This window comes from Eutrema salsugineum, unplaced genomic scaffold (genome assembly GCF_000478725.1).
Source record: "Eutrema salsugineum unplaced genomic scaffold, Eutsalg1_0 scaffold_18, whole genome shotgun sequence".
NCBI classification, from domain to species: domain Eukaryota; kingdom Viridiplantae; phylum Streptophyta; class Magnoliopsida; order Brassicales; family Brassicaceae; genus Eutrema; species Eutrema salsugineum.
The window spans coordinates 2631039-2657650 of record NW_006256846.1 but is presented as its reverse complement, the minus strand read 5'-3'; the positions used below and the strand labels follow the sequence as shown (position 1 = coordinate 2657650).

Sequence of the window (26612 nt, the reverse complement as noted above, 5' to 3'; positions counted from 1 at the left end):
TATGATCTGGAGGGATGGATTACCTGTGACGCTCCCCTTCGATTGTGTTAGGTCTGTCATTCGGTTCCTTATAAAAAAAGAGCCAACCCCGAAGTCGCAGCTCCAACTCAGATGTCGAATCCTTAGCTTTACTGCCATCCACCAAAATGCGGACACAACGTTGTATGGTTACAAGGTTATTATTATATCTCGATGGTTCCAGATTGGTAAGAATATAGTTTGCATGGTTAAGAACATGTAACACCTGTTTTACATGTTTCACCGTTGTACGTGTCCACATTATGACCATTCAACGTTCTCGTTTTTTCCAGTATATATTAAAGGATTATCCACAAGTTTGAATCTTATCGGTCCATTCAAAACATGGCTTGTGAAACCTGTTACCATACTTCATATCTAATATTCTGAATTCTCGTATAATTTACAACATATTATAAATGCATTTTTGCATGGACTCGAACATGTTACAGCTGTTATTTTAATAAGATCTCGCTGACCCGAAGGTCACAACCGTATTTTATGACCATACCCCATATTTCTATATATATTATAGACTTATCCACATGTTAAAAGCTTTATTCGGGTCAATGCCAAAAGGACTTTTTAAACTTGTAACCATACAATACATACAGTACTCGGTATTTTCGTATATACTATAGGCCTATCCACATGTTTTTTTCATGGACCCGAGCATGTCCTAGCTGTTATTTAAAGAAGATTTCGCTTACATGAAGGTCCCATGCTCATATTATGACCATATCCATGTTTAACGCTTATGCGGGTCAATGCCAAATAGGCTTTTTAAACTTGTAACCATACAATATACACAGTACTCGATATTTCCGTATATACTATAGGGTTATCTACATGTTCCAATATCTATAGGATTTCGGTTTAGATTATAGGGTTTTTCAAATGGATGTAACTTACAATATTGGCCGCGTCCATAGAGACTATCATTTTCATGTTACAACAAAAGAGAGAAAATACAACACCACCATTTTATTCATCCAACTAATCCGATTATCCCTAACATGAGCAGACATCCAACTACGACTAGCATCATCATTTTCCTCATACCCCACTTGGCTTCAGCCAACACATCTTCAACTGATAGAGAAGACTTTTTATGGTCTCAGGGCTATCAATCCCCTTGTCAATGTAGCACAAAGAGGTTTATCAATCCAGATGTGGTGTTAGACACTAAACTATGTGATCAAGTTCTTAATTCAAGCAAACAAGAGTGATTTTTGTTAACTAATGACAACTAACAAACTTAAACAGGTTTAAAGACAAATGACAATGATAAATGATGTGAATATGATATGATGGAGGCATGAGATTCTAGACATGATAGTTGATTAGGGTGCTTTGGTGCTAAACTAGAAATGCTAATGACAATGATGAGACATGATTCAAATGATTAAGAACTCTAATCTAGGTTAATCCTCTCATGAAGGTATTAACCCCTATACTAATCCATTTTCAAACCAAATTCCCATTTGTGAAATATGAATCAATATGCATTAATAAACAGTTCTCAATGATCATTCAAGCAATAACAATACATCACCATGCAGAAATATGCTTAAACCTCTAATACAACTCTTTCACGAATTTCATCAAACACTTTTGGTGCATGAAATTCCCAGAATCTAGATCTCAAGTGATTATCAAGGATCTAGCATAGAGAACAGTTGTTTAGAGAAATGAATCAATGAATCTAGCCCTAAGCATTCCTAATCTAACACTTTAGCACCCTAACCTACACATCTAGAACCTCATTAAGGTGACTACTCACTAATCATGATCAACACACTAGATCCTTTGCAAAATGTGTTGTTAATCATGATTAGAAGTTTGATTTGATGATAAGAAATGATGAACAAGATGGAAAGAAACTTCAAAATCGATATTAAGCTCTCTAAAACAAAGTGTATTAAGTAGGTTTTCACAAAAGGGGAAAGAAGACTAAAAGTAGATTCCCCCTTCTCTACAAATTAGGTCTAAAAACCTTATAAAGGAGGCTTGGGCGAACCGGGTCAACCCTGAACAAACCGGGTACTGACCCGGCCTTGGTGGGCAAAGATGGGTTTGCCACGGTCTGGTGTGTTCTTGGTGTGACCGTGGCAATCCTGACCGTGTCAAAGTCTTCACTTGTGTTCTTGGTTCCTTTTGATGCCACGGTCTGATCAAGCTTCGTCTGGAACCCGTGGCAAGTCACCATGTCAAACGCCGAAGATGTGTAAATGTTGCCACGGTCAAGCTCCTAAACCGTGGCATTCAGATCGTGTCAAAACCCGCATATATGTGAAATCTTTCCCAGCCATGTATTTGTTTGCCACGGTCAAGTCTCAGACCGTGGCATTGAAACCGTGCCAAAAACCGAAGCCGTGTAAAAGTTGTCTCCAGCCAATTGTTCATTTGCCACGGTCAAGTCCCAGACCGTGGCATTCAGCTCGTGCCAATCGCCGAAGCTTTGCAGGAGTTGCCACGGTCAAGCCTCAGACCGTGGCATTTAGGCCGTGTCAATCGCCGAATGGTTGCAAAGTTCTTCTCAGCCAAGTGTATGTTTGCCACGGTCAAGTGTAGACCGTGGCATGAAGATCGTGTCATTTGCCGAGGGTGCACAAAAGTTGCCACGGCCAAGTGTGGACCGTGACATTCCATCGCGGTATGTTTAACTTAGTCATTCTGGGCTGTCTGGACCATCTCGCATTCCGGAGAGTGTAATTTCCTGGAGACTTGTCCGAATTGAATTGAATGATTTCGGTTGCAGAAGACAGAGGACTCATTTATCTCCAACTTTGGTGAAGGAAGCTTCGGTGCTTGGGAAGTGTAAGGCTTCCTGGAGGGCACATCTTTGCAGTGCATGTACACGACCAGAGAGAGGCGTCTAGACATGTGTCCATTCCGGAGACCGTATCTTCCTGCTCATAGATCAGAATTGAATGCTCTTGGACGTTCTAGAAAGACGACTCAAATTTCTCTGATTCTCATGCAGGACCCGGAAACTGAATCGGCCTGGAAGTGCACTGTCCTTCGCATCCTTCAGAACTGATCTGCTCGGTCCGGAATACCTGCGAGATAGGGGTTCCTTCCGACGAGCTTTACTCTCTGCTCACGCGTCCGAATTCCACGATTCCACTTGCTATGAGACCGTGATCCAATGCTCTCCAACTTCTATGAAGCACCCGCCATCTGAATCGGACCGGAAGGTTCCCCGGACAGGTGATTTCTGAAACATGTTTGCACCCAGAGATTTTGGCCGATACACTTTACTCGCGGTACATGAAAATGGCCGGTAAAGCTTCCCGCGGTACATGAAAATGGTCGGTAAAACCTTCCTGGCCAGCGAGAATGGCCAATATCCTCCAAAGACCCAATTTTTCCACTTTTCAAGCTTTGCTCACCATTCCACCTCCTGGATTCATCTTTTCAGCTCCAAATTCACCTGATAAACACTCAAAACATGCAAAGACTCATTTGGACCTAATGCATCTCCTAAGTTCTAAAACAAACCCTAAGGACCTAAAATGCATGAAATAAAACATGATTTGGAATAATTTATGCAACCTAAATGATGCAAATTATGGACATATCAACTCCCCCACACTTGTCCTTTGCTTGTCCTCAAGCAAAAAGAGCAAATGAGAGAAAGAGGTTGTATGCATTGGGAGTTCACATTTCCTTTTTGAGAGAAGTGATCACAATGAGAATTCAAGTTCATGCTCAGTTATGCAATGCAAAGCCATACTCAGATATATATCATCTCAACAAGGAATCTCCACAAGTTCTTCTCTCTCTCAACTCTTTAACATTCATTAAGCTTTTTTTTACAAGTGGATCAAATGGTGCATTGTTTAAACAAACATAGTTTGGCTAGGGTGAGGTTATGAGACTAAAATGATCTCATCAATGCTTGAGTGGGTTCAATGCAGCAAAAGGATCTCTCAATGAATGACCAAACTTTGGCAGAATGCTAAAGGTAAAAGGCAACCTATGCATACAAGGGCAAAGACTCATCCCACCCCACACTCTACTCAAAGTTTCCTCACTTGCTCACTTTTCACACTCATTCTTCTCTCACTAGGGGACTCTCTTTTCTTTTTCATACACAAGTCTTGGAGTTCAAACTTTACATAGCTCTTTTTCACTTTCTTTTGTAACCTCTAACCTCTTCTTTTTTTCTTTCTTTTTTTTAAAACATTTGAGCTCTTTGGCTTCTTTTCTTTTCACTTAGAGGCTAGACTCTTTCTTTTCAAAACACTAGAGCTCACTTTCTTTGACTCAAAACTCCAAGACTGATTTCTTTTCTTTTCCATTCCCCTAGTTCTCACCATTCTCCTTTCATTTCCACTCATCTCTCCTTTTTCCACTCACCAACATGTATTCCCCCACACTTAGTTCTTGCCAAATCTCTCAGCTCCATGATGATGGAACTTAGCACTCAATGAGACTTGCCTTTGTCGCCCTAAACCTAACACTTTCTGCTAAGTTTGGTCCAAGGTGGCCTCTCAATCACACACAAACAATTGGCTTGAAAGAAGGATGGGTTCAGGGTGAGGAAAACTGATCTATTATGCAGATTCAGCTATTTGAGCTACGGAAGAGGATGGTAAAAAAAAAACGGATTCTAGCTCAAATATGTATATTGGTATCCACAAGCTTGTTCAAACAATGCACCAAATGATAATTTCAAGTCAAGTTCAGGGTTTTCACTTAATTAGAATTGAGTTCAATTCAAACTTGTTTCTCAGATTCAGATCATTTCAGACTTTGCAAGCACAGAAAAAGATTCACAAGCATATTCAATTCAAGTTCTCAAAGTGATGTACTATCTAGAAAACCTATCATTACTCCCTGCAAGATGCAACCTACATGCATATGCAATCTAGACTCAATCCTAAAAATGAGAATGCAACTACATGATCATTTTTTTTGTGTAAAGTTTTTCAGATTTTTCCATTTTTTTGGTTTTTATATGCACTTAGATGAGACTAAATGAATATGCAACTAGAATGTGACTCAAGACTCAAAGTGTAAAATAAGAAAAGAGAAATCATGATTAGTAAAGGATGAAACTCCTCCCCCACACTTAAATAACACAGTCCCCTGTGTTATAAAAGCATGAGAAAGGAGTTAAAACAAAGTAAACAAGGAAAATGCGAAAGAAAAAGAAAGTCTACATGCTATTTACAAGGTTTTGAGTGTTTACCTCAATCGCTGAGGTCTGATCCCAAGTAGTGGGATGGGTTGGAGGTGGAACATGATGGAGTTGAGTATCTAGGTGGACTGCTCTCAGGTGAGTCTGGTTGGAACGCTGTGGCCGGGTTCACCCAGTCTTCTTTCCCTGGTGGTAGCACAAGGTCGTGAGCAGCTGAGCTTTCTCCCACCTCTTCTCTTGTATCTCGTTTGGGTGAGGTGGCTGGAGCTTTGAGCTTTTTAACCTTCTTCTTAAGCTGCCTAACACAGTCAACTAGCTTGGTGATGGTTTTGTCTTGCCATTTGCACCATTTCTGAAGGGTGTTAACTCTGGAATACAGCTTCCTTGTGTGATAATCAGGCTCACCCCAAAAGTAAGGGTCAAAGTGATGCCTCCCTGCTCCCATCCTCCTCTCAAAATCTCTTGTCTCTTCATACTCACAACCGGCGGTTGTACTCTGCTCTTCAACTGGCCCTTTTCCTTTAGAATTAACGGGCTTCTTGCATTTGGGAATTGGAGGGTGAATGGCTGAGTTGTAGAGCTGATCTTTTAGGACAATAAAAGAGACATTGTGCCTTGCTGTGAGAGTGGTGATGGCTGGGTGTGGCAACAGAACATGAACCTTTTCATCTTGTAAGAGCTTGAAGGTGTACAAGAAGTTTTCACCATTGCTTGCTTTTAAAAACCCAACTTTGGTGAGGGTAGCTTCATCAATCAACTCAGGCTTGGCCTCAACATCATCAAAGACAAAACCTCTTGCTTTCAGAATCCTTGTCACTAGCCATCCATTGTGCAACTTAGTGAGCTTCTTTCTTTTACCCTCACTCCAAGCAATGTCCTTGTAAATCAGCATTTGACGTGCTAAGAATGTACCACTAGAAGGGATGTAATGTGGGAGGCGAAATTCTCTCTTGCTCTTTAAGTGACTGATGAGAGGATGAAGACCCATACCCAATAGCTCCATGTCAGCTAGATGCACCACTCCATCATTGTGCTTGGTAAAGAACATTTGGCAAAGCACCTTGTGAGCATATCGGATTGCTGGGTTTCTTATCCATGAGCTCTTGCATCTTCCTCCTCTGAAGCTTCCAAAAGCAATTGTGTCCCACAAGTCAGTGATCATGTGATCAGGGTATGTGAACTTCACTGTCTCTTCTTGTGCAGGTCTTGGAAAAGCAAAGATCTCATCAAGTTCTTTGAAGCTGACATGGTGTTGTGCATCATCTATTGTGAACTCTATGTGCCCAAGACCATTGCCCTCATTGATTCTTTCATCTCTTGGGCCATATCCACAAACTTGAAGGGATGCAAGAAACTCTTGTGTAACGCCATCATGAGCCACATCTCTCATCTCAAAGAATCCACCAAAGCCCATGTTGCTGAAAATGAGCTGAACTTCTTCAAGAATTCCCATCTTCATCAGCAACTCCATATCAGGGAACTTGGTTTGCAGCACTTTTACACCCCTGAACATAGCAAAGTAGTCATCAAAGGTTGGTTCACTGTCCTCAGAACTTGTCTTTGCTTTCTTAACCCGCTTCAATGCTGTTTCAGGGTCACTCTCTGTTCCTTCTTCATCCTCAGCCACAGCCACCTCTTTTCCTGCCCTGTGAACGACCTCAACCAATGCCAACTCGTTACCAGAAGTTTTTGAAGTGGAGGCCTTTGTTTTCTTTGGCGCAGCAACCTTCTTTGTTTTCTTTTCAGCTGGATCCTTTGGCTTTCTCTGCCTTTTCTGTTTCTTGAAAACTTTGTGCCCAAAAGGCAGAATCTTATCCTCTGAAGCTCCAGCTTTCTCTTTTCTGGCTTTGTCCACGGCTGCTTGTCTTTTTGTTCCTGCCATCCTGCATTTTCTCAAACCATTGTAAGCACCAAAGCAAGAGAACAACAAAAGTTTTTCAAAAATTCACCAAGTTCATGAGCAGCACCAATCGATTTCTCTTTAAAAGAAGGTATTTCAAGCTGATTAAAAACTCATTAAACTCAAAGCAATGGCAAGAAGCAATGCACACAAAGAGTTCAGCTTGAAACACAATTTCTAAAAAAAAATCGATTCACATGATGATTTTCAAGAAAATTTCTCAAAAATTCCAAGAACAGGTCATTCTCAAGCAAGATTCATGAAATCCCTATCCATTCTACTTGCACAATACTCACAAAATGATTCCAAGGTATCAAGAAGCCCATTAAAATCGATTCCATTTGTTTTTCTCTGTTCATGAACAGTACTCTAAAGCATGGAAAAGGTGAGTTTTAACAGATTAAATACCTTGGAACCTTCAAGTTTCGAGTGTAAAACGGATGTGCAACAAGAAACTAGACAGGATTACGAGTTCAATGCAGTTGGAATCACTCAATTTGATGCAGCAACGAGAGAGATATGAAGGTTTAAAGCTTAAGAATGGAGAGAAAGGGAGCAAACTCTCGATGAAGAAGAAGGAGAGGTGGGGAACAGCTGGCTTGGCGCGTCTGTTGACCGGTCAACGTCCGTACGGTCAACTGGAATTCAAATTTTTTTGATCGCGCCTCTTTGACCGTGTCACGTGCCCGTGTCTACAACTCGAGAATGCTTCCTCTTTGCCGCGGTCTTGGTTTAGCCGTGTCTTCAGACCGTGGCAAACCCCGAACTACGTCTCTTTTCCTTTCTCTTGCCACGGTCTAGTTGTTTCCCCCTGGCAAACTCCTCGTGGCCGTGCTCATTCCTCGGTCAAACCCTCCAAATCTTTGCCACGGTCAAACCTTTGGCCCGTGTCTTGTAGACCGTGTCAAACACCGAACGACGGCCATCTTGTCTCTCCTTGCCACGGTCTTGGTTTCTCACCATGGCAATCTCCTCGTGTCAAAGACCGATCGCTGCACATTTCATTTTTATTTTGCCACGGCCTTAGCTTCTTCCCGTGGCAATGTCCTCGTGTCAAACCCCGAGCATTGGACATACCATCATCATGTTGCCACGGCCTGGTTTTGAACTCGTGTCTTGTAGACCGTGTCATCCCACAAACATTGGCCGCTTCACCTTTGCTTTGCCACGGCCAGGTCTTTATCCCGTGGCAACCCCTAGTGTCAAACCCCGAGCCTTGTCCATTCTTCTTGTTCTTTTGCCACAGTCGCCTACGTTCCATGTCACAAGGCCGTGGCATTCGCCGAACATATGCTTCTTTTGCCACGGCCTGGCCTTGAGACCGTGATTATCTCCCCGTGGCAACACAAAGAGACTTGCCACGCCTTGTCCTTCATCTCTTTTCATTCTGCATTCACTTTTCCAAGGGTTCAGACTCACACCTAACACCTGTAGACACTAAACAAACCCATCAAAACATCCTAAAACATAAAAAGAAAGAAATCAAAAGATCAAAAGCATATTTACAAAGGATAAACTTGGGGTGTCTCCCAAGAGCACTTTGTTTAAAGTCTCTAAGTTTGACTTTGGAAACCTGATTAACAGGCTGGTGGATCAAGAAGGGGAACTGATGTAGCTTCCTCCTTCCCTTGTGAAACTAAGTAATGCTTGATTCTCTGTCCATTCACCACAAATTCCTGACCATTCTTCCCTTCTAAGACAATGGCACCATAAGGTCTCACTTCAAGAACTTTGAAAGGTCCAGACCACCTAGACTTAAGCTTTCCTGGAAACAACTTAAGTCTAGAGTTGAACAGCAACACCAAATCACCATCCTTGAACTCTCTCTTCAGAATCTTCTTATCATGCAGAACCTTGGTCTTCTCCTTATAGATCTTTGAGCTTTCAAAAGCCTCAAGCCTAATCTCCTCAAGTTCATGGAGTTGCATGATCCTTTTCTCCTGAGCTGTCTTGATATCAAAGTTCAGCAACTTCACAGCCCACATAGCCTTGTATTCCAGCTCAACAGGAAGGTGGCAGCTCTTCCCATATAGCAGACTGAATGGTGATGTTCCAATTGGAGTTTTAAAGGCAGTCATGTAAGCCCACAATGCATCATCTAGCCTTTTGCTCCAATCTTTTCTGTTTGAGCTAACAGTCCTCTCAAGAATGGCTTTGATTTGTCTATTGGATACTTCAACCTGGCCACTAGTTTGAGGATGATATGGAGTAGCTATCTTGTGTTTAACTCCATGCTTTCTCAACAAACCCTCCAAAGTCTTGTTCATAAAATGAGATCCTCCATCAGAGATGACAACCCTTGGGACTCCAAACCTTGGGAAGATAATGCTTTTAAACAGCTTCACTACAACCTTGGAATCATTGGTAGGGGAAGCAATGGCCTCAAACCATTTGGACACATAGTCCACAGCAACAAGAATGTACTGATTCCCATAGGATGAAATGAAGGGCCCCATAAAGTCAATCCCCCAACAATCAAAGATTTCAACCTCTAGAATGGGGTTTTGAGGCATCTCACTCCTCTTAGATATGTTCCCATGCCTCTGACAGGCATCACATGCTGAAACCACCAACTGAGCATCCTTGAACATTGTAGGCCACCAAAACCCACTCTGAAGAACCTTAGCTACAGTCTTGAATGCCCCCATGTGACCTCCAAAAGCAGAACCATGACATTCTTGCAACACAGGTTGCATTTCCTCTTCAGCAAGACACCTTCTATACAGCTGATCCTTGTTCAGAACATAGAGGTAGGGCTCATCCCAATGGTATCTCTGGACATCTCTGAAGAACTTTTTCCTCTTGTAAGCATCTAATTCAGGAGGCTCCACCCCACATGCAAGATAGTTCACTATGTCTGCAAACCAGGGCATCCTCCTTTCTTGAATGCTCTCTACTTCCTCAAACTCCAAGTAGGAATGGAGCACCATCAGAGACTCTTCAGGCAAAGCATCATCTATGGGCACCTTTTCTTCAATCCTCAGCCTTGAGAGATGGTCTGCAGCCCCATTCTCAATGCCCTTTTTATCAAGCACTTCCATATCAAACTCTTGGAGCAATAAAACCCATCTTAACAGCCTTGGCTTGGCATCCTTCTTGGTCATCAAATACCTGAGGGCTGCATGATCAGTATATACAATGACTTTTGATCCCACCAGGTAGCTTCTGAACTTATCAAAGGCAAAGACTATTGCCAGCATTTCCTTTTCAGTTGTAGCATACTTCTCTTGGGCAGAGTCAAGTGTTCTACTGGCATAGTAGATCACATGCAGCTTCTTGTCTTTCTTTTGCCCAAGCACTGCTCCAACAGCAAAGTCAGATGCATCTGTCATGACCTCAAAAGGAAGTGACCAGTCTGGTGCCTGAACTATTGGTGCACTAACCAATGCCTCCTTGATCAACTTAAAGGCTTCTTCACATTCAGCATCAAAGATGAAATCCACTTCCTTACACAACAGTCTTGTTAAGGGCCTGGCAATCCTTGAGAAGTCCTTTATGAATCTTCTATAAAACCCTGCATGCCCAAGGAAGCTCCTTATCCCTTTAACTGAAGTGGGGGTTTGCAGGTTCACCATTACTTCTACCTTTGCTCTATCAACCTCAATACCCTTCTCAGATATCTTATGCCCAAGAACTATCCCTTCTTGCACCATGAAATGACACTTCTCCCAGTTCAGCACCAAGTTGTGTTGCTCACATCTCTCCAACACCTGTGTCAAATTAGAGAGACAATCCGAGAAGGAGGAGCCATAGACACTAAAGTCATCCATGAACACCTCAACTTTCTCTTCAATAATGTCAGAGAAAATGTGCATCATACATCTTTGAAAAGTGGCCGGTGCATTACATAAACCGAAAAGCATTCTCCTATAAGCATAAGTGCCATAAGGGCATGTGAATGTTGTTTTCTCTTGATCTCTTGGATCTATGGGAATTTGAAAAAATCCAGAGTACCCATCGAGAAAACAAAAATAAGGATGATTAGCTAGCCTTTCAAGCATTTGATCAATGAATGGTAAAGGGAAATGATATTTTCTAGAAGCAGAATTCAATTTCCTATAGTCAATGCACATGCGATGGCCGGTTATGGTTCTTTGAGCAATGAGTTCATCGTTATCGTTTTTCACCACTGTGATCCCACCCTTCTTGGGCACAACATGAACAGGAGACACCCATCTTGAGTCAGAGATTGGGTAAATTATCCCTGCCTCAAGAAGTTTTAGTATCTCCTTCTTAACCACTTCCCTAAGGTTGGGGTTAAGTCGTCGTTGATGCTCAATAGAGGACATAGATTGGTCCTCTAGGTGGATCCTGTGGGTGCAAATGTCAGGAGAGATCCCTCTAATATCAGCCAAAGAATACCCTATGGCTCTCCTGAACTTTCTTATTTCATTAAGCAATGCACTCTCTTGGTCCTCTAATAGGCTATCATTGATGATGACAGGATAAGTGGAGTTTAAGCCTAAGAAAGCATACCTGAGCCCTGTTGGTAGAGGCTTGAGCTCAACAGGGGGTGCATCAGCCTCATTCCAGTCCTGGTCCAAGCTGCTTTGGCTGGTGACTGATTCCTTGATAACAAAAACTTCAGAACCACCTTGTTCCAGCTCTAAAAACCTTGTCTCAGGACCCAGCTCTCTTGCATTGTCCAGATACAGCTTATACCCTTCACTTGCTTCAGCTAAGAGCCCCTTGTCTCCTTGTTCTTGAGTTAGAGCAGCTTGAAGAGGATCCTCAGTGTTCAGCTCCTCAAGCAACTCATCAGCCAACTGATCCATTGTCTCCACATAGAAACATTGACCTTCAATGGTGGGTTTCTTCATCATCTCATTCACATCAAACTTGAGCCTTTCAGACCCAAGTTGAAGCTCTATTATCCCACCTCTCACATCAATTATAGCTCCTGCAGTGGCTAAGAATGGCCTGCCCAGGATGAGAGGATCTACTGGTTCCTCATCCATTTCCAGCACAACAAAATCTGTTGGAACCTCAAAACCACCAATCTTAACAGGTAGATCTTCCAACATTCCAACAGGCAATCTAACTGATCTATCTGCAAGGATAAGAGAGATCCTTGCAGGCTTGAACACTCTAAAGCCCAGCTTCTTTGCTATGGAGAATGGCATCAAGCTGACTGATGCTCCTAGATCACAAAGACATCCTGAGAATAGAAGAGGTCCAATGGCACAAGGGAGTGTGAAACTCCCTGGATCAGTTAACTTCCTTGGGATGGACTTCTTCTGAATGATAGCACTGCATTCATGACTTAGTACTACCATGCCTTGAAGCTCTTTTGTCTTGTTCAGAATGGCATCCTTCAAGAACTTCCCCATCTTTGGCATCATTAAGAATGCATCAATGAGAGGCATTGTGAGTGGCGTCTCCTTGAGTGCCTTCTCAAATACAGCTCTTGCCTTGTCCACTAGTTGCTTCTTGAATCTCCCTGGAAATGGGAGCTTGGGTTGGTATGGAGGTGGTGGCACATATACTTTTTCTGGTTCTGGTTCCTTTGCTACCTCTTTACCCTTTTCTGTCCTTGGTTTCTCAGCAACTTGATCATCTGTTAAAGCTGCCTCCCCCTCAGGTTGATCATTGTCCTCAATGATCACTATGTTGTTCTCAATACCAGGTAACTCTTTTCCACTCCTCAGTGTAATGACCTTGGCATATTCCTTGGGGTTGGGTTCTGGTTTTCCAGGTAGGTGGCCTTGGTTCCTTGAGCTTGATGCCTGGTTTTGCTTCAGTTCCTTGATTTCCTGTTGCATGGCTGCATTCTGGCTTGCAAAGATCTGTTGACCCTGAAGTAGTTGTTGCAGAATACCCACCATATCTGTACCCATCTGTGGCTGCTGTCGATCTATTGGTGGCTGAAACTGTTGTTGAACAGGAGCTTGCTGTTGGAACTGTGGTGGACCAAACCCTGGTGGTGCCTTTTGCTGCTGTGTATTGAAATTAGGACCCTGAAATGATTGCTGTTGCTGACCAAAACCTTGATTCTGAGCAAACTGATGCTTTGGTTGAAAAGATCCTTGAAAGTTGTTCTTGGGAACAAAGTTCTGTGGAGCTTGAGAATTGGGATACACCTGGTCTTGTGGGTTAGCTACATTGGTGTTCCTGTAAGAGAGGTTTGGATTGGCATTACCATATTGATATCTCTGGAACCTCTGATTCCCAATGTAGTTGAGCTCCTCTTGGGTAAGACCTTCTTCACTTATGTTCTCAAAGATTTGAGAAGGTTCCTCATACTCTCCAACAAAATGCATTGGCTTCTGAGTGGTGAATTTCAGCTTGTCTAATTCACTCCTCAACTCCTTAACTTCTCTGGTGAGCCTCTGTTCTGAGCTTGAGCCTTCAGACCTATTTGATCTGTCATAGTCTTCACCATAAGTATCATTGCTCAATGCTAAGTTCTCCACTAGCTCTAAAGCAGCATGAATTTCTTTACCCAGAAAGTTCCCATTGGAAGCAGTATCCAGCTGGTTTCTAATCTTGGGAAGAGCTCCTCTATAAAGTGTGCTGAGAAGAGAAGCCTCACTAAACCCATGGTGTGGGCATTGGTTTGTGTAGCTCCTGAATCTCTCATATGCTTCACCAAAAATCTCATTGCTGTGCTGAGTGAAGCTAGAGATTTGGTTCCTCAGTTTTGCAGTTCTTGAGGTGGAGAAGAACTTAGATAAGAATGCTTGCTTGCATTGCTCCCAGGTTTGAATGGAGCCTCTTGGAAGATTTTTCTCCCATTGATGAGCTTTGTCACCAAGACTGAATGGGAATAGTCTTAGCTTGAAGCTGTCTTCTGAAACTCCATTAATCTTGGTCAGATCACACACCTTATCAAACTGATCCAAGTGTTCCAAGGGATCTTCCATTGCTAACCCATGGAACTTTGAATTCTGGACCATATTCAGCAATGATGCCTTCACTTCAAAGTTGTTGTTTTGCACAGGTGGTGCCTGAATACCAGCTCCATACTGATGAGCATTGGCCCTGTCATTCTCTCCAACATAGACTTGGGGTTGCTCATATCTTCTTTGCTGTGGTTGGAAAGGGTGGGGTTGGTGGTGCACTTGTTGTCTTTGCTGAACATTGGCCTGATGCCTCTGTTGATGAGCTTGGCTTGTCCTTGGTGGACATAAGCTTGTTGGTGCACTTGTTCCTGATGAACATTACCCTGATGAAACCCTTGACCAACTCCATTACCAGCTCCATTACCAGCTCCATTTCCTTGAGCCTGTTGCTCATGAACTGGTTGTTCTATATCTACCACGTGATCTCTTTGTTCTTCCATGTCAGCCTGATCAATCTGCCTACCACGTCTGTCCCTTCTCCTCCTTGGTACCAAAAGGTTGATGTTGTCGTTGAGAGGGAAAGGTGGACCACAGCTTATTGATCTAGACCTGGTGTTCATACACCTGAAATCACAAACAGAACTTGAAAGGAATCAGTAAAAACAAGAAAGTAAGCACTTGATCTCAAGAACAGATCAGAGCTTAATGCTAATCAACCACAATTTGGCAACGGCGCCAATTGATAGAGAAGACTTTTTATGGTCTCAGGGGTATCAATCCCTTTGTCAATGTAGCACAAAGAGGTTTATCAATCCAGATGTGGTGTTAGACACTAAACTATGTGATCAAGTTCTTAATTCAAGCAAACAAGAGTGATTTTTGTTAACTAATGACAACTAACAAACTTAAACAGGTTTAAAGACAAATGACAATGATAAATGATGTGAATATGATATGATGGAGGCATGAGATTCTAGACATGATAGTTGATTAGGGTGCTTTGGTGCTAAACTAGAAATACTAATGACAATGATGAGACATGATTAAAATGATTAAGAACTCTAATCTAGGTTAATCCTCTCATGAAGGTATTAACCCCTATACTAATCCATTTTCAAACCAAATTCCCATTTGTGAAATATGAATCAATATGCATTAATAAACAGTTCTCAATGATCATTCAAGCAATAACAATACATCACCATGCAGAAATATGCTTAAACCTCTAATACAACTTTTTCAGGAATTTCATCAAACACTTTTGGTGCATGAAATTCCCAGAATCTAGATCTCAAGTGATTATCAAGGATCTAGCATAGAGAACAGTTGTTTAGAGAAATGAATCAATGAATCTAGCCCTAAACATTCCTAATCTAACACTTTAGCACCCTAACCTACACATCTAGAACCTCATTAAGGTGACTACTCACTAATCATGATCAACACACTAGATCCTTTGCAAGATGTGTTGTTAATCATGGTTAGAAGTTTGATTTGATGATAAGAAATGATGAACAAGATGGAAAGAAACTTCAAAATCGATATTAAGCTCTCTAAAACAAAGTGTATTAAGTAGGTTTTCACAAAAAGGGAAAGAAGACTAAAAGTAGATTCCCCCTTCTCTACAAATTAGGTCTAAAAACCTTATAAAAGAGGCTTGGGCGAACCGGATCAACCCGGAACAAACCGGGTACTGACCCGGCCTTGGTGGGCAAAGATGGGTTTGCCACGGTCTGGTGTGTTCTTGGTGTGACCGTGGCAATCCTGACCGTGTCAAAGTCTTCACTTGTGTTCTTGGTTCCTTTTGATGCCACGGTCTGATCAAGCTTCGTCTGGAACCCGTGGCAAGTCACCATGTCAAACGCCGAAGATGTGTAAATGTTGCCACGGTCAAGCTCCTAAACCGTGGCATTCAGATCGTGTCAAAACCCGCATGTATGTGAAATCTTTCCCAGCCAAGTATTTGTTTGCCACGGTCAAGTCTCAGACCGTGGCATTGAAACCGTGCCAAAACCCGAAGCCGTGTAAAAGTTGTCTCCAGCCAATTGTTCATTTGCCACGGTCAAGTCCCAGACCGTGGCATTCAGCTCGTGCCAATCGCCGAAGCTTTGCAGGAGTTGCCACGGTCAAGCCTCAGACCGTGGCATTTAGGCCGTGTCAATCGTCGAATGGTTGCAAAGTTCTTCTCAGCCAAGTGTATGTTTGCCACGGTCAAGTGTAGACCGTGGCATGAAGATCGTGTCATTTGCCGAGGGTGCACAAAAGTTGCCACGGCCAAGTGTGGACCATGGCATTCCATCGCGGCATGTTTAACTTAGTCATTCTGGGCTGTCTGGACCATCTCGCATTCCGGAGGGTGTAACTTCCTGGAGACTTGTCCGAATTGAATGATTTCGGTTGAAGAAGACAGAGGACTCATTTATCTCCAACTTTGGTAAAGGAAGCTTTGGTGCTTGGGAAGTGTAAGGCTTCCTGGAGGGCACATCTTTGCAGTGCATGTACACGACCAGAGAGAGGCGTCTAGACATGTGTCCATTCCGGAGACCGTATCTTCCTGCTCATAGATCAGAATTGAATGCTCTTGGACGTTCTGGAAAGACGACTCAAATTTCTCTGATTCTCATGCAGGACCCGGAAACTGAATCGGCCTGGAAGTGCACTGTCCTTCGCATCCTTCAGAACTGATCTGCTCGGTCCGGAATACCTGCGAGATAGGGGTTCCTTCCGACGAGCTTAACTCTCTGCTCACGCGTCCGAATTCCACGATTCCACTTGCTATGAGACCGTGATCCAAGCTCTCCAACTTCTATGAAGCACCCGCCATTTGAATCGGACCGGAAGGTTCCACGGACAGGTGATTTCTGAGACATGTTTGCACCCGGAGATTTTGGCCGATACACTTCACTCGCGGTACATGAAAATGGCCGGTAAAGCTTCCCGCGGTACATGAAAATGGTCGGTAAAACCTTCCTGGCCAGCGAGAATGGCCAATATCCTCCAAAGACCCAATTTTTCCACTTTTCAAGCTTTGCTCACCATTCCACCTCCTGGATTCATCTTTTCAGCTCCAAATTCACCTGATAAACACTCAAAACATGCAAAGACTCATTTGGACCTAATGCATCTCCTAAGTTCTAAAACAAACCCTAAGGACCTAAAATTCATGAAATAAAACATGATTTGGAATGATTTATGCAACCTAAATGATGCAAATTATGGACATATCATCAACCCTGTCAAATATTTCCTTCTCAAGCTTCCTTTGAACTTTTTCAAAAATTATCTTCTCCAAACCCAATTTCTCTGTTGCCGATTCCTTTATCTCTTGCTCAAGTCTTGAATTCTTGATTTGCAGTCTCTCAATCTCATCTAACAGAGCCTCATCAACCCATTTGAAGTTGTGACTATCATTCACAATCTACAAAAATTGTTAATTCAAGAAGACAGTGATAAGAACCATTTCCGTCTCAAGCGACATCACACAAAGCATATAACCATCACATTACCTTCTTTGATGCAGCATACGCACACCTGAAGTATCACCGATACGGATTGTTGTCGGATTTTGAAATCAAAGCCACAATCTGTTCACCACACCAACATTTCTTAGGAACACCCACAATTCTTTTTGGACGACTACTAGTCGATCCACTCGAACCAGACACGCTGCCTGATGCACCAGACATCTCTAATCTTAACATACAAAACGATATTCATCACCAAAACGCATATAGTTAGACTGCGAAATCGAACTCCTTAATAACGAAATAGAAGAAGTAGAGTACGAAATATGGATCTTACTCTGATTTTTTATGGTCTAATCGAAATCGGCGCAATCTATCCAATATATGGTCATTTACAAATATATGGTCTAATCCAACATTACTTGATTTCCGTATACATTTACGGGTTATCCACATACCCTAATCCCTATCTGTTAACCTCGTTCACATAGTGGAAGCATGGTCACTTCCATAATCTCCGATATCCACATGGATCACATTCTTGAGCAAGGTCAAGTCCATATCTCATCGAATACACTTTTATCTTTTTTGATAAGGAACCGAACGACAGACCTAACACAATCGTAGGGGAGCGTCACAGGTAATCCATCCCTCCAGATCATAGGTCGACGATGGTGAAAAGCATTTCCGTATACATTTACGGGTTATCCACATATAATTGATAAGGTAATACTATTGCCGCGTTTGATGGGTTGTCCACATATAAAACAATGGTCGTATCCATAGTCGAGCGCAGCTCCAAATAGGGGAGTCTCTAATACATCGCATCCACATGGATTAGACCATCACGGACTCGTACCCCATTTGTATGGTTTTCAATAAACTATATGGCTCACCATCACGTACTCGCACCCTATTTGTAGTATGTCCATACAGGACGCCTAAAATAAAGTGTTATTCATATCAAACACTTTTCTTTTCTCCCGGTAATCAATTTCATTTGGATACTATCCATTAACCTCGTTCACATAGTGGAAGCATGGTCACTTCCATAATCTCCGATATCCACATGGATCACATTCTTGAGCATGGTCAAGTCCATATCTCATCGAATACACACTGACGCGATTTAAAGTGCTGATTTGAATGATGATATGTCTAAGACACGAACGGGCCCGATTATATGACTTGCCGTCGTTAAGTGGATGGCAATCAGTAATTTCATCCTTATGGATAACCTTACATTGTTTATTCTGTTTCTTAATATGGTCGCGTCCATTGTCATTCACTTTAACGGGATGGTCTTATATATATTTTTGGCGCATAACCACGCCTTCCTGATTTTCGGGGTAGCCAATACATTTGGATTTATGTTCGTCAACTTCTAGTGATAAGGCATCTCTCAGGTTGAATGAAGACCACGTCCTGGACTCTCCCATCAGCTCCACACGCGTTGAACCAGAACCACAAAGCCCTGTCCACCAAGTGCATATTTCATCTTTCATTTCCTTTAAGATACGATTTTATTAACTTCACTCTGATGGACGTTTCCTTAGCAGGAAACAGACTCTTTTATTGGTGAAGTGGATGGGTATTCACAAGTTAGTTCTGTCTCATTCACTGTTAATTTTGTTCGTCCTTATCAAACACGTTTTGTACACTAACCTCATATTCCTCATCTTAATATAGTCGCTTCCCCTGAATCAGACAGGCACCAGTGGTCCCATCCACGGTATACAACACCCGATGTTCCAAGTAGACGAGGGTCAACAGTACCTTTCCATCGGAGGTCAGGCCGAAGAACCAAACAAGGTAAAACCATGCGTTACAACTCTTAACTGACTATTATCCACCTATTTATATCCATGATGTTCAACCCACGATGGTGAGTTTCGACATTGATCAGTTAAACTAACTTCCTCTTCCCACTGCGATCTGTTTGTTTATGCCCATAACAGGAAACAACCTCTATTGTCGGTGAACGCGATGGGGATTCCCAAGTTAGTTCAATTAATTTCAACCATTTGTTCAGCATTATCTCCATATAAGCATTACATCTAACCTCGACTATGTTAATATAGTCGGTGCCTACCAAACAGTCTGATGCAGGTGGTCGTATCCACGGTGGACAGCAGGAGATGGTTGAGAATTACCAAATTGCAGCTCCAAACAAGGTAAAACTATGCAAATATTCTCTCCGCGCAAACGGTTGAATATTGGTTACAACTATGCAAATTCCGGGCCAAAGGTAATCAATATATATCTAATCTCCACCATCTTAATGTAGTCCCTCCCACTCACTCAGCCGGACCCATGTCTTCCTCTACTCGGTGGTCAGCAGGACATAGTTCAAAACCCTGACGACAGACAAGATTTCCCTACCATTAGAGTTCACTCCGGAGATGCAAACAAGGTTAAGCCACCGTCTGAGAGTCAACATTTGCTTACCATCCAGCCTCTCTCTGATGCTCCAATAAAGGTAAAAAATGATGACCGCAATAATGGTTATATAAAATTTTATCTTTACTAATTGCAAATCACTTTTTTAAGACCTTGGATGCTGAGCCGGCAAGAAACGCTCCGAGTGCTGTCGATTCTGAGAATGCACTTGACTACCAGCGCACAGATCTTCATCTACAACCCCACAATCAAGGAGATCCAATAACCCCGGTAGTTCCAGTTGTTCCACAGGTTAAAGAATTACCACTCTTCCCCACCATTCAGTTTATGAGTTCATCATTTCACCACATCTACCTGTGTCATTTTTGTAGGGTGGACCGCAGGCGATCCATGAACACCAACTTGGTCTTTCGCCAAAGGTATTTTACTACTTCATTCTATTTCTTTATGCTCTTGCCTCAACTCAGTCTTAGTATCAAGTTCAGGTTAGTCCCACGCTAATTCGTTAGTATACAGTTATCTACATGCGAGTAGATTTCCTAGTTAACTTAAGACTTGCGGCAATGATTATAGGCTGTCCTCAACACCGCAGAAGCACTACACAATACAACTGACCAGCATTCATTTTTAGCGGTAACATTAAAGATTAGTTCAGGTTCTCATCAGAGATTCCATATGTGAAAAAACGGTAAATGTGTTCTGTTTTTGACATTAGGGACTGTGTTTCATTGATAATGATGAGGTCATCTCATCTGTTATGGCTTCTCTTAACACATGGCTGCCTAAAGATTATGCTGATAGTGAACATATAGAGGTAACAAATTGTTGGGGTCGGTTTCACCCCAATCGGCTTAAACCATCTCGAGAACATCGGAGAGCCGATCTGGCAAGGAAAACCAAAGATCCATCAAATATGGGCCGAGCCGTGCATGAGAAGAGTAGGCCAAACTCAAATGGGCCGAGCCATGAGAAGGAGGTGAGTGGACCGAGCCGCATGAAGGACATTCAAATGGGTCGCGCCGTGCAGAAGAGAAGATGGGCCGGACCGTGCATAAGAGAAGATGGGCCGCGCCGTGCATAAGAAAAGATGGGCCGGGCCGTGCATAAGAGAAGATGGGACGAGCCAGAAGATGCGAGCCTACAAAAACCCTAGGCAAAAGTGTTATGGCGGCGGCCGCACGACAAGATAAGGAAATATTCCAAAAGTCTCTCCCGAGATTTTCGGGAGAGGCGGTTTAGAGAGTTAGTATAAATAAGCGACTTATACGATTCATAATGTAACTTTTGACAACTCGAGAGCAATAAGACTTAAACACTTTCACAGCAAACAAAACCTTCTTTTGATCTTACTGTTCTTGCGATTACCCTAGAAATTTCGGATCCCTTAGTTTTTCCTTACAAATTTTTGGTTGTGCGAGTTTTGGCTCACACAATTTGGCGCCGTCTGTGGGGAATTGAAACTTTTTTACTCTAAATCGACAAGACTTTAAGATCCGAAGAACATGGCGAGCAACGCCCTCGACGATAACAACAACAACAACAACGACAACGACGCAGAGAAGGATGCTCCAGCATCAGGCACAACGACGGCGACGACTGAAACCCAAGAGGAGATGCGAAACATGATGGCTGCGTTGATGAAGAAGATCGACGAGCAGGACAAAAGAAACGAGGCGATTACAGAGAGGCTCGACGCGATGACGACCGAGCGACGGCACCCATCTTGGAGAGCCGGAATCTCCGACCCGATGGATGGAATCCGGAGACGCTTTGATTTCTCAACGCCTGCAGAGGCATCGAGGAGCGGCGCAAGAAACCCCTTGGCTCCACCAATGTTTCGTCCCCTCGGCGAACAGACTCCTGCGGCAACCCGAGTCAACATGACCGAGCCGCCTCCACTCCGTCGGAACTCAAGGCGACGAGCCGGCGAAGAGGAGAATGACGCGATCGATGTGGACGCCCAACAGAACGATAGAACCACGAACTCGCAACAAAACGACTCGGCTCGGTGAATAAGCCAAGAAGAGCTCGCCTCGGCACTAAACGGCGTCCGGACTGATGAAATCACCGATCAGGCTCGCGGCGACAACCCGACTGAAGAAGAAGAAAACCTCCAATGGATCGAGCAGGCAGAGCGCGAAGACGAGCCAAGGAGAGAAGAGCGAGAGCGACCTCCCCAATCAAAGGGAATGACTCACGCATAAACCCTCGAAATCAAAGAACTGCAAGCCTCAATGGCTCGGACAGTAGCCGAGATATGCGCCATGAAGTCTCAAGTGCACAACGCGACGAGTGCTGTCCCCGAGATCGATCGGATGCTTGAAGAAACCCAGAAAACACCATTCACGGATCACGGAGGCTAGGATTCCTGAGCCCGGGAAGGTGAGAATCCCGTTCTACGAAGGAACAACCGATCCGAAAGCACACATCACAGCGTTTCGGATAGCAATGGGACGAGCTTTCACAAAGAATGCTGCCAAACTGACCGAGCGGGAAGTAGATGCCGGATATTGCTTGCTCTTCGTTGAACACCTCAAGGGAGCCACGCTCGAGTGGTTTTCGAGGCATGAGCGCAATTCAATCGGCAGTTTCCAACAGATCTCCGCCTTGTTCCTTAAACAATACTCGATGTTTATGGATAGAGGAACTTCTGATGCCGACCTGTGGACGCTATCCCAAGGACCGAACGAACCGCTTCGCGATTACATGACAAGGTTCAAGGCGGTCGTATCCAAAATTGAAGGAATAAGCGACAAGGCTGCACTCGAGGCACTGAAACGGTCTTTGTGGAACAAATCAGAATTCCGACGGGAAATGGCACTCAACACGCCGCAAACGATTCAAGATGCCTTGCATCGGTCATCAGACTTCGTCGTAAACGAGGAAGAGATGAAGAATCTGGACGAGCAGTACGAAGCAACGAAAGCAGCGATCCGAAGCTCAATTTTGACGCGCCCCTCGAAGAAAGGCAATGATAACACCATATTTTGACCACTTTTATGATCGTTTTGAAATACTTTTTCTATGTTTTTAATTGATTTTAAGTACTTTTATCACGTTTTTCTAGTATTTGTAGTTCCAAGACTCTTTTCAGGTAACTTAGGGAAAAGTTTAACAAAATGGATAGAAAACCAGATTTCAGCTCAGAGTCAACCGTCAGAAGTTCACCCGTGATTTAAGGCCTTCTCACCGTCTGATCCAGCTCAAATTTGGAGACCTTAAAGATGGAAGTATCAGCTTTCCAGCACACTTTACAGCTTGGCAATCCAACGGTTCAATCAAAAGATACGCGAAGAGCAAGATGTCCCATAAACCAGCCGGCAAGCATTTCCACCCGCGTCCAACAAGCTATTTCCCGCGGTCAGAAGCACCGCGACCGCGGCCAGCCATCCATTCCCCGCGGTCACAGCCCTCCCGACCGCGGCCAGCCATCTCCGAGCCCGAATGCCCATTTCTGAAGTCCACAATGATTCCCTCATCTGGAGAAACCCTAAGTGACGCCCAGAGATGTCTTGAGCACTATAAATACATGTCTTAGGAACCCTATTTCGATGATATGCTATCTTTCTTATTGTTTTAGAATACTTTTTAAGTTTTAGGTTTTAGGGAGAGAGAGATTTGTCTCTTGAACCCTTGTTCTTTCTTTTTCAATTTCGGTTTCTATTCTACTTATTAATACTATGTTTTTGATTTCGTTCATTATGTCTGAGTAGTTTTATTGTTGGGATTAAGGGATTTTCGATGGGGATTTATATGTTAGATGAGGATTCCATGAGCTTTTGAGCCGAATCTTAGAACTTTTTCTTCTGAATTCGTTTTTCCTGCATGAGAGTAGCGTCATGAACTACAATCTGATCCAGATGCTTGGTGACACGAAAGTGTTCATCCGTTGTCAGATCTAGTTTGGGAGAGCAAAACAACCATAGGAGTGGAAACCTACCTATGGGCGAATTTTGAATGCTGACGAGTCTTAAACATAATGCATCTCTTCTCTTCCAGGGCCAGAGTGGAAACCTACTGGTCAGGGTTGAGAGAGATAGTTGTCTATGATCACGACAGTGGCGTATTCATACGTCCGTGACTCCAGTTCGAAAAGTTTAAGCTAAGATCTTATCAAATTTACTCTCTAGCAATGTTTTGAATCGTTCGTACCTCTGAGAAAACATCCCTGAACCCCAACGCCTTCTTTCCTATAGATTCACACCATTTTTATTTCAAGCTTTAGTTCAATATTCCTATTCCTTTTTAGTAGATTTTCATTTAAGCAATTAGAATATCCGTTTTTCTCATTTTTATTCATTTTCGTTAAGTTTAGTTATTAGGCCATTTAATTCCCGTAGTTTCTTCTTAGATTTTGTTTATACATTTTAAACACACCACCAAAACCCCCACAAAACCGTTTGGTTCTAGACTTCCTTACTTTATATTTCTTTCAAAGGCTTTTGCAGGAAAAGATCCTCCTTCCCTGTGGATTCGATCCCTAAGTACTACAATCGATCAGCTACGCACTTGCGGCTATTGATTTCATTTAGGGTAAAACTTGACAACCCTCACGATAGCACACATCAATTTTTTGGCGCCATTGCCGGGGAAGGCACGCGTTTTCTTTTCTGCAAAACCCCAAGAAAGGTTGGTAAATCGACTCTAGAACCCCCTTTTCTGCAATTTTCCATTTTTTGGTTATTTTGTTTTCATTTCAGAAGATATGGATCCTATAAATCGAAATATACACTATGAGGAAGGTTTCTATAACACTCCTCAAGCCACCAGACGCAGAGAGAGGCAGTATCTGCGCGACCTCTACAAAAAAATTCGAAGCGAAGACTACATAACGTTCCAGAACGAGCCCTATGTACCTCCAATGGCCAACCCTGAACATCCTGCTCGCCGTTTGCCTCACCAAGATGAAAACGTCCAACTCATTCACCGATTGAGTCAACTAGAGGTGGCAGTCTTGCACTTACTCGACGTTCAAGCAACATCCAGAGCCGCCATTCACGAGAAAATTGACAACTTGTCAATGCACTTTAACAGAAAGCTTGAAGATCTTTCTGCCCAAGTCAAGACCATCGAAACTCAAGCAAACAAGGATGCTGAGACTATCAAGGAGAGGATAGAAGCAGTCAAAGGATGAGTTGGAGAAAACGAAGTTCGCATTCGCAAAGCCAGTGGGAACATCCGCACCTTAGAGGTCAAGCTTGATGAAGCAGAAGAAACTATTAACGACCATAACAACCAAACCTATTCCTACGTGGAAGAGATTTGGGATGGAGTACACAAGGTTCAAGACAAAGCAGAAGAAATCGACTCGACCGTGGACAAAGTAGTCTATGCTCTTGATGAATTTGAAGAGAAGATCGAAAAGCTTATGCAAGGACGTGAAACGAATGTTTCGACGCTTCTTATCGAAGATCTAAGCCTAAAAGAGGAGGAAACAGAGTTAGAAGGTGCAGAAATCAGTTTAGATGGCAAGGGAGCAGATGAAACAGAGGAAACAACTCGGAGTCCCTCTCTCGCGGTCGGAACTCTCGCGACCGCGGCCAACAATCCTCCAGCCGTGGTCGTGAGCCTCCTGACCGCGGCAAAACACTCTCCACCCGCGGTCGTGCAGCCTCTACCCGCGACAAATGCTCCGTCAGATACCTTTCAGCCCCTTTCGACTCCTACAGGTCAATTCTTATTTGATACATCTGCTGGGATGGTCAAAACCCCTCTTCATGAGCAAATGGTGTATGCTATCAGCTCCGAAACATCTCAAAAAGAAAATGAGGTACTCCCTTGCAACATAGTTTTAGCATATGAGGATGAATATGAAGGGCACTACCTCGAAGATGAAAACTATCGTCTGTTCATAGAAGGAGGCAATCCAGACAAAATGGTGGAATTAGGAGCACCAATCTCCAGAGAAAGGCTCATTGAATTCAACAAGTTTGTGAAATCGATCCCTCTTTACACAGGTTTCGATGATATATGGCATCTTGGTTGTTTGCAAGTTTTCTTTAGGTACAGCAAGGAGACAAAGGAGGATATCAGAACCTATTTTGGGAGGGCCAGGCGTCTGACTTTTCCCAGAACATCACATGATGCTGCAATCTATTCAATTCACCTCAAAAAGCCGGAAGACTGCAGCCACTACACCAACAAAATCAGCAAGGAGAAGCTCGACGAATTCAATGATGTGGTTCGAAATTTGCCTGAAGGAATTACCTTTTTCCAATGCTTGCAAAGACTTCATGATAGGCCACTACTTCTGTGAGAGCAAAGAATCAATCCCTGAGATAGAAGACTTGTTCAATCATGCCAGAGGAGGTAAACCTGTTCGAACACTTCATAAAATAGAAGGTGTATGTCAGTTTCTTATCTCTTGTTCTATTAGAGGAGAAATGTTTAAAAACGTGCTATGTGATTCTGGAGCTTGTCTTAACATGATGTCCAAGGCAATTGCTTTGAGACTTGGTATTAAACACCTGCGCAGGACTAGAGCAAAGATCAGTCTAGCTGATGATTCAAATGGAACACCTCAATGAATAGCTCATGAAATTCCTTTGAGAATAGGAGATTGCATAGTGCCTGTCGACTTCTACATTGTCGAGACAAGAGATGCAACATATCCAGTGATTCTCGGATGGTCTTTTCTAGCAACTTCCGGAGCTATAATGGACTGGCCAAACCGGAGGATTTTATTTGCTAATATCGACAAAGATGTCTTCACAGAAGCTGTTCCATACAACAGCAAAGCAGGAAAACGTTCTGCAGCAGAAAAGTTTGAAGAAGAACTTTGGAGTGACGAAGAACCTGCTAGGCAAAGCAAGGAGATGTCGAAAAAGACTTGTCTCAGGACAAGGTCTTCTTCATCAGACTAAGCAACGTCCAACACCAAAAGTCGAGCTAAACGACTT

The 26612-nt window shown here is 43.1% G+C and overlaps 1 non-coding gene and 1 pseudogene across 1 annotated transcript; one reads left to right on the top strand and one right to left on the bottom strand.

The window, feature by feature from the left end:
- Positions 1 to 1006: 1006 nt before the first annotated feature.
- Positions 1007 to 17535, bottom strand: LOC112087265 (annotated as a pseudogene).
- LOC112087426 lies at positions 13602 to 13708 on the top strand. The gene has a single exon (XR_002900107.1). It is a non-coding gene; the product is annotated as a small nucleolar RNA R71 (small nucleolar RNA).
- Positions 17536 to 26612: the final 9077 nt, after the last annotated feature.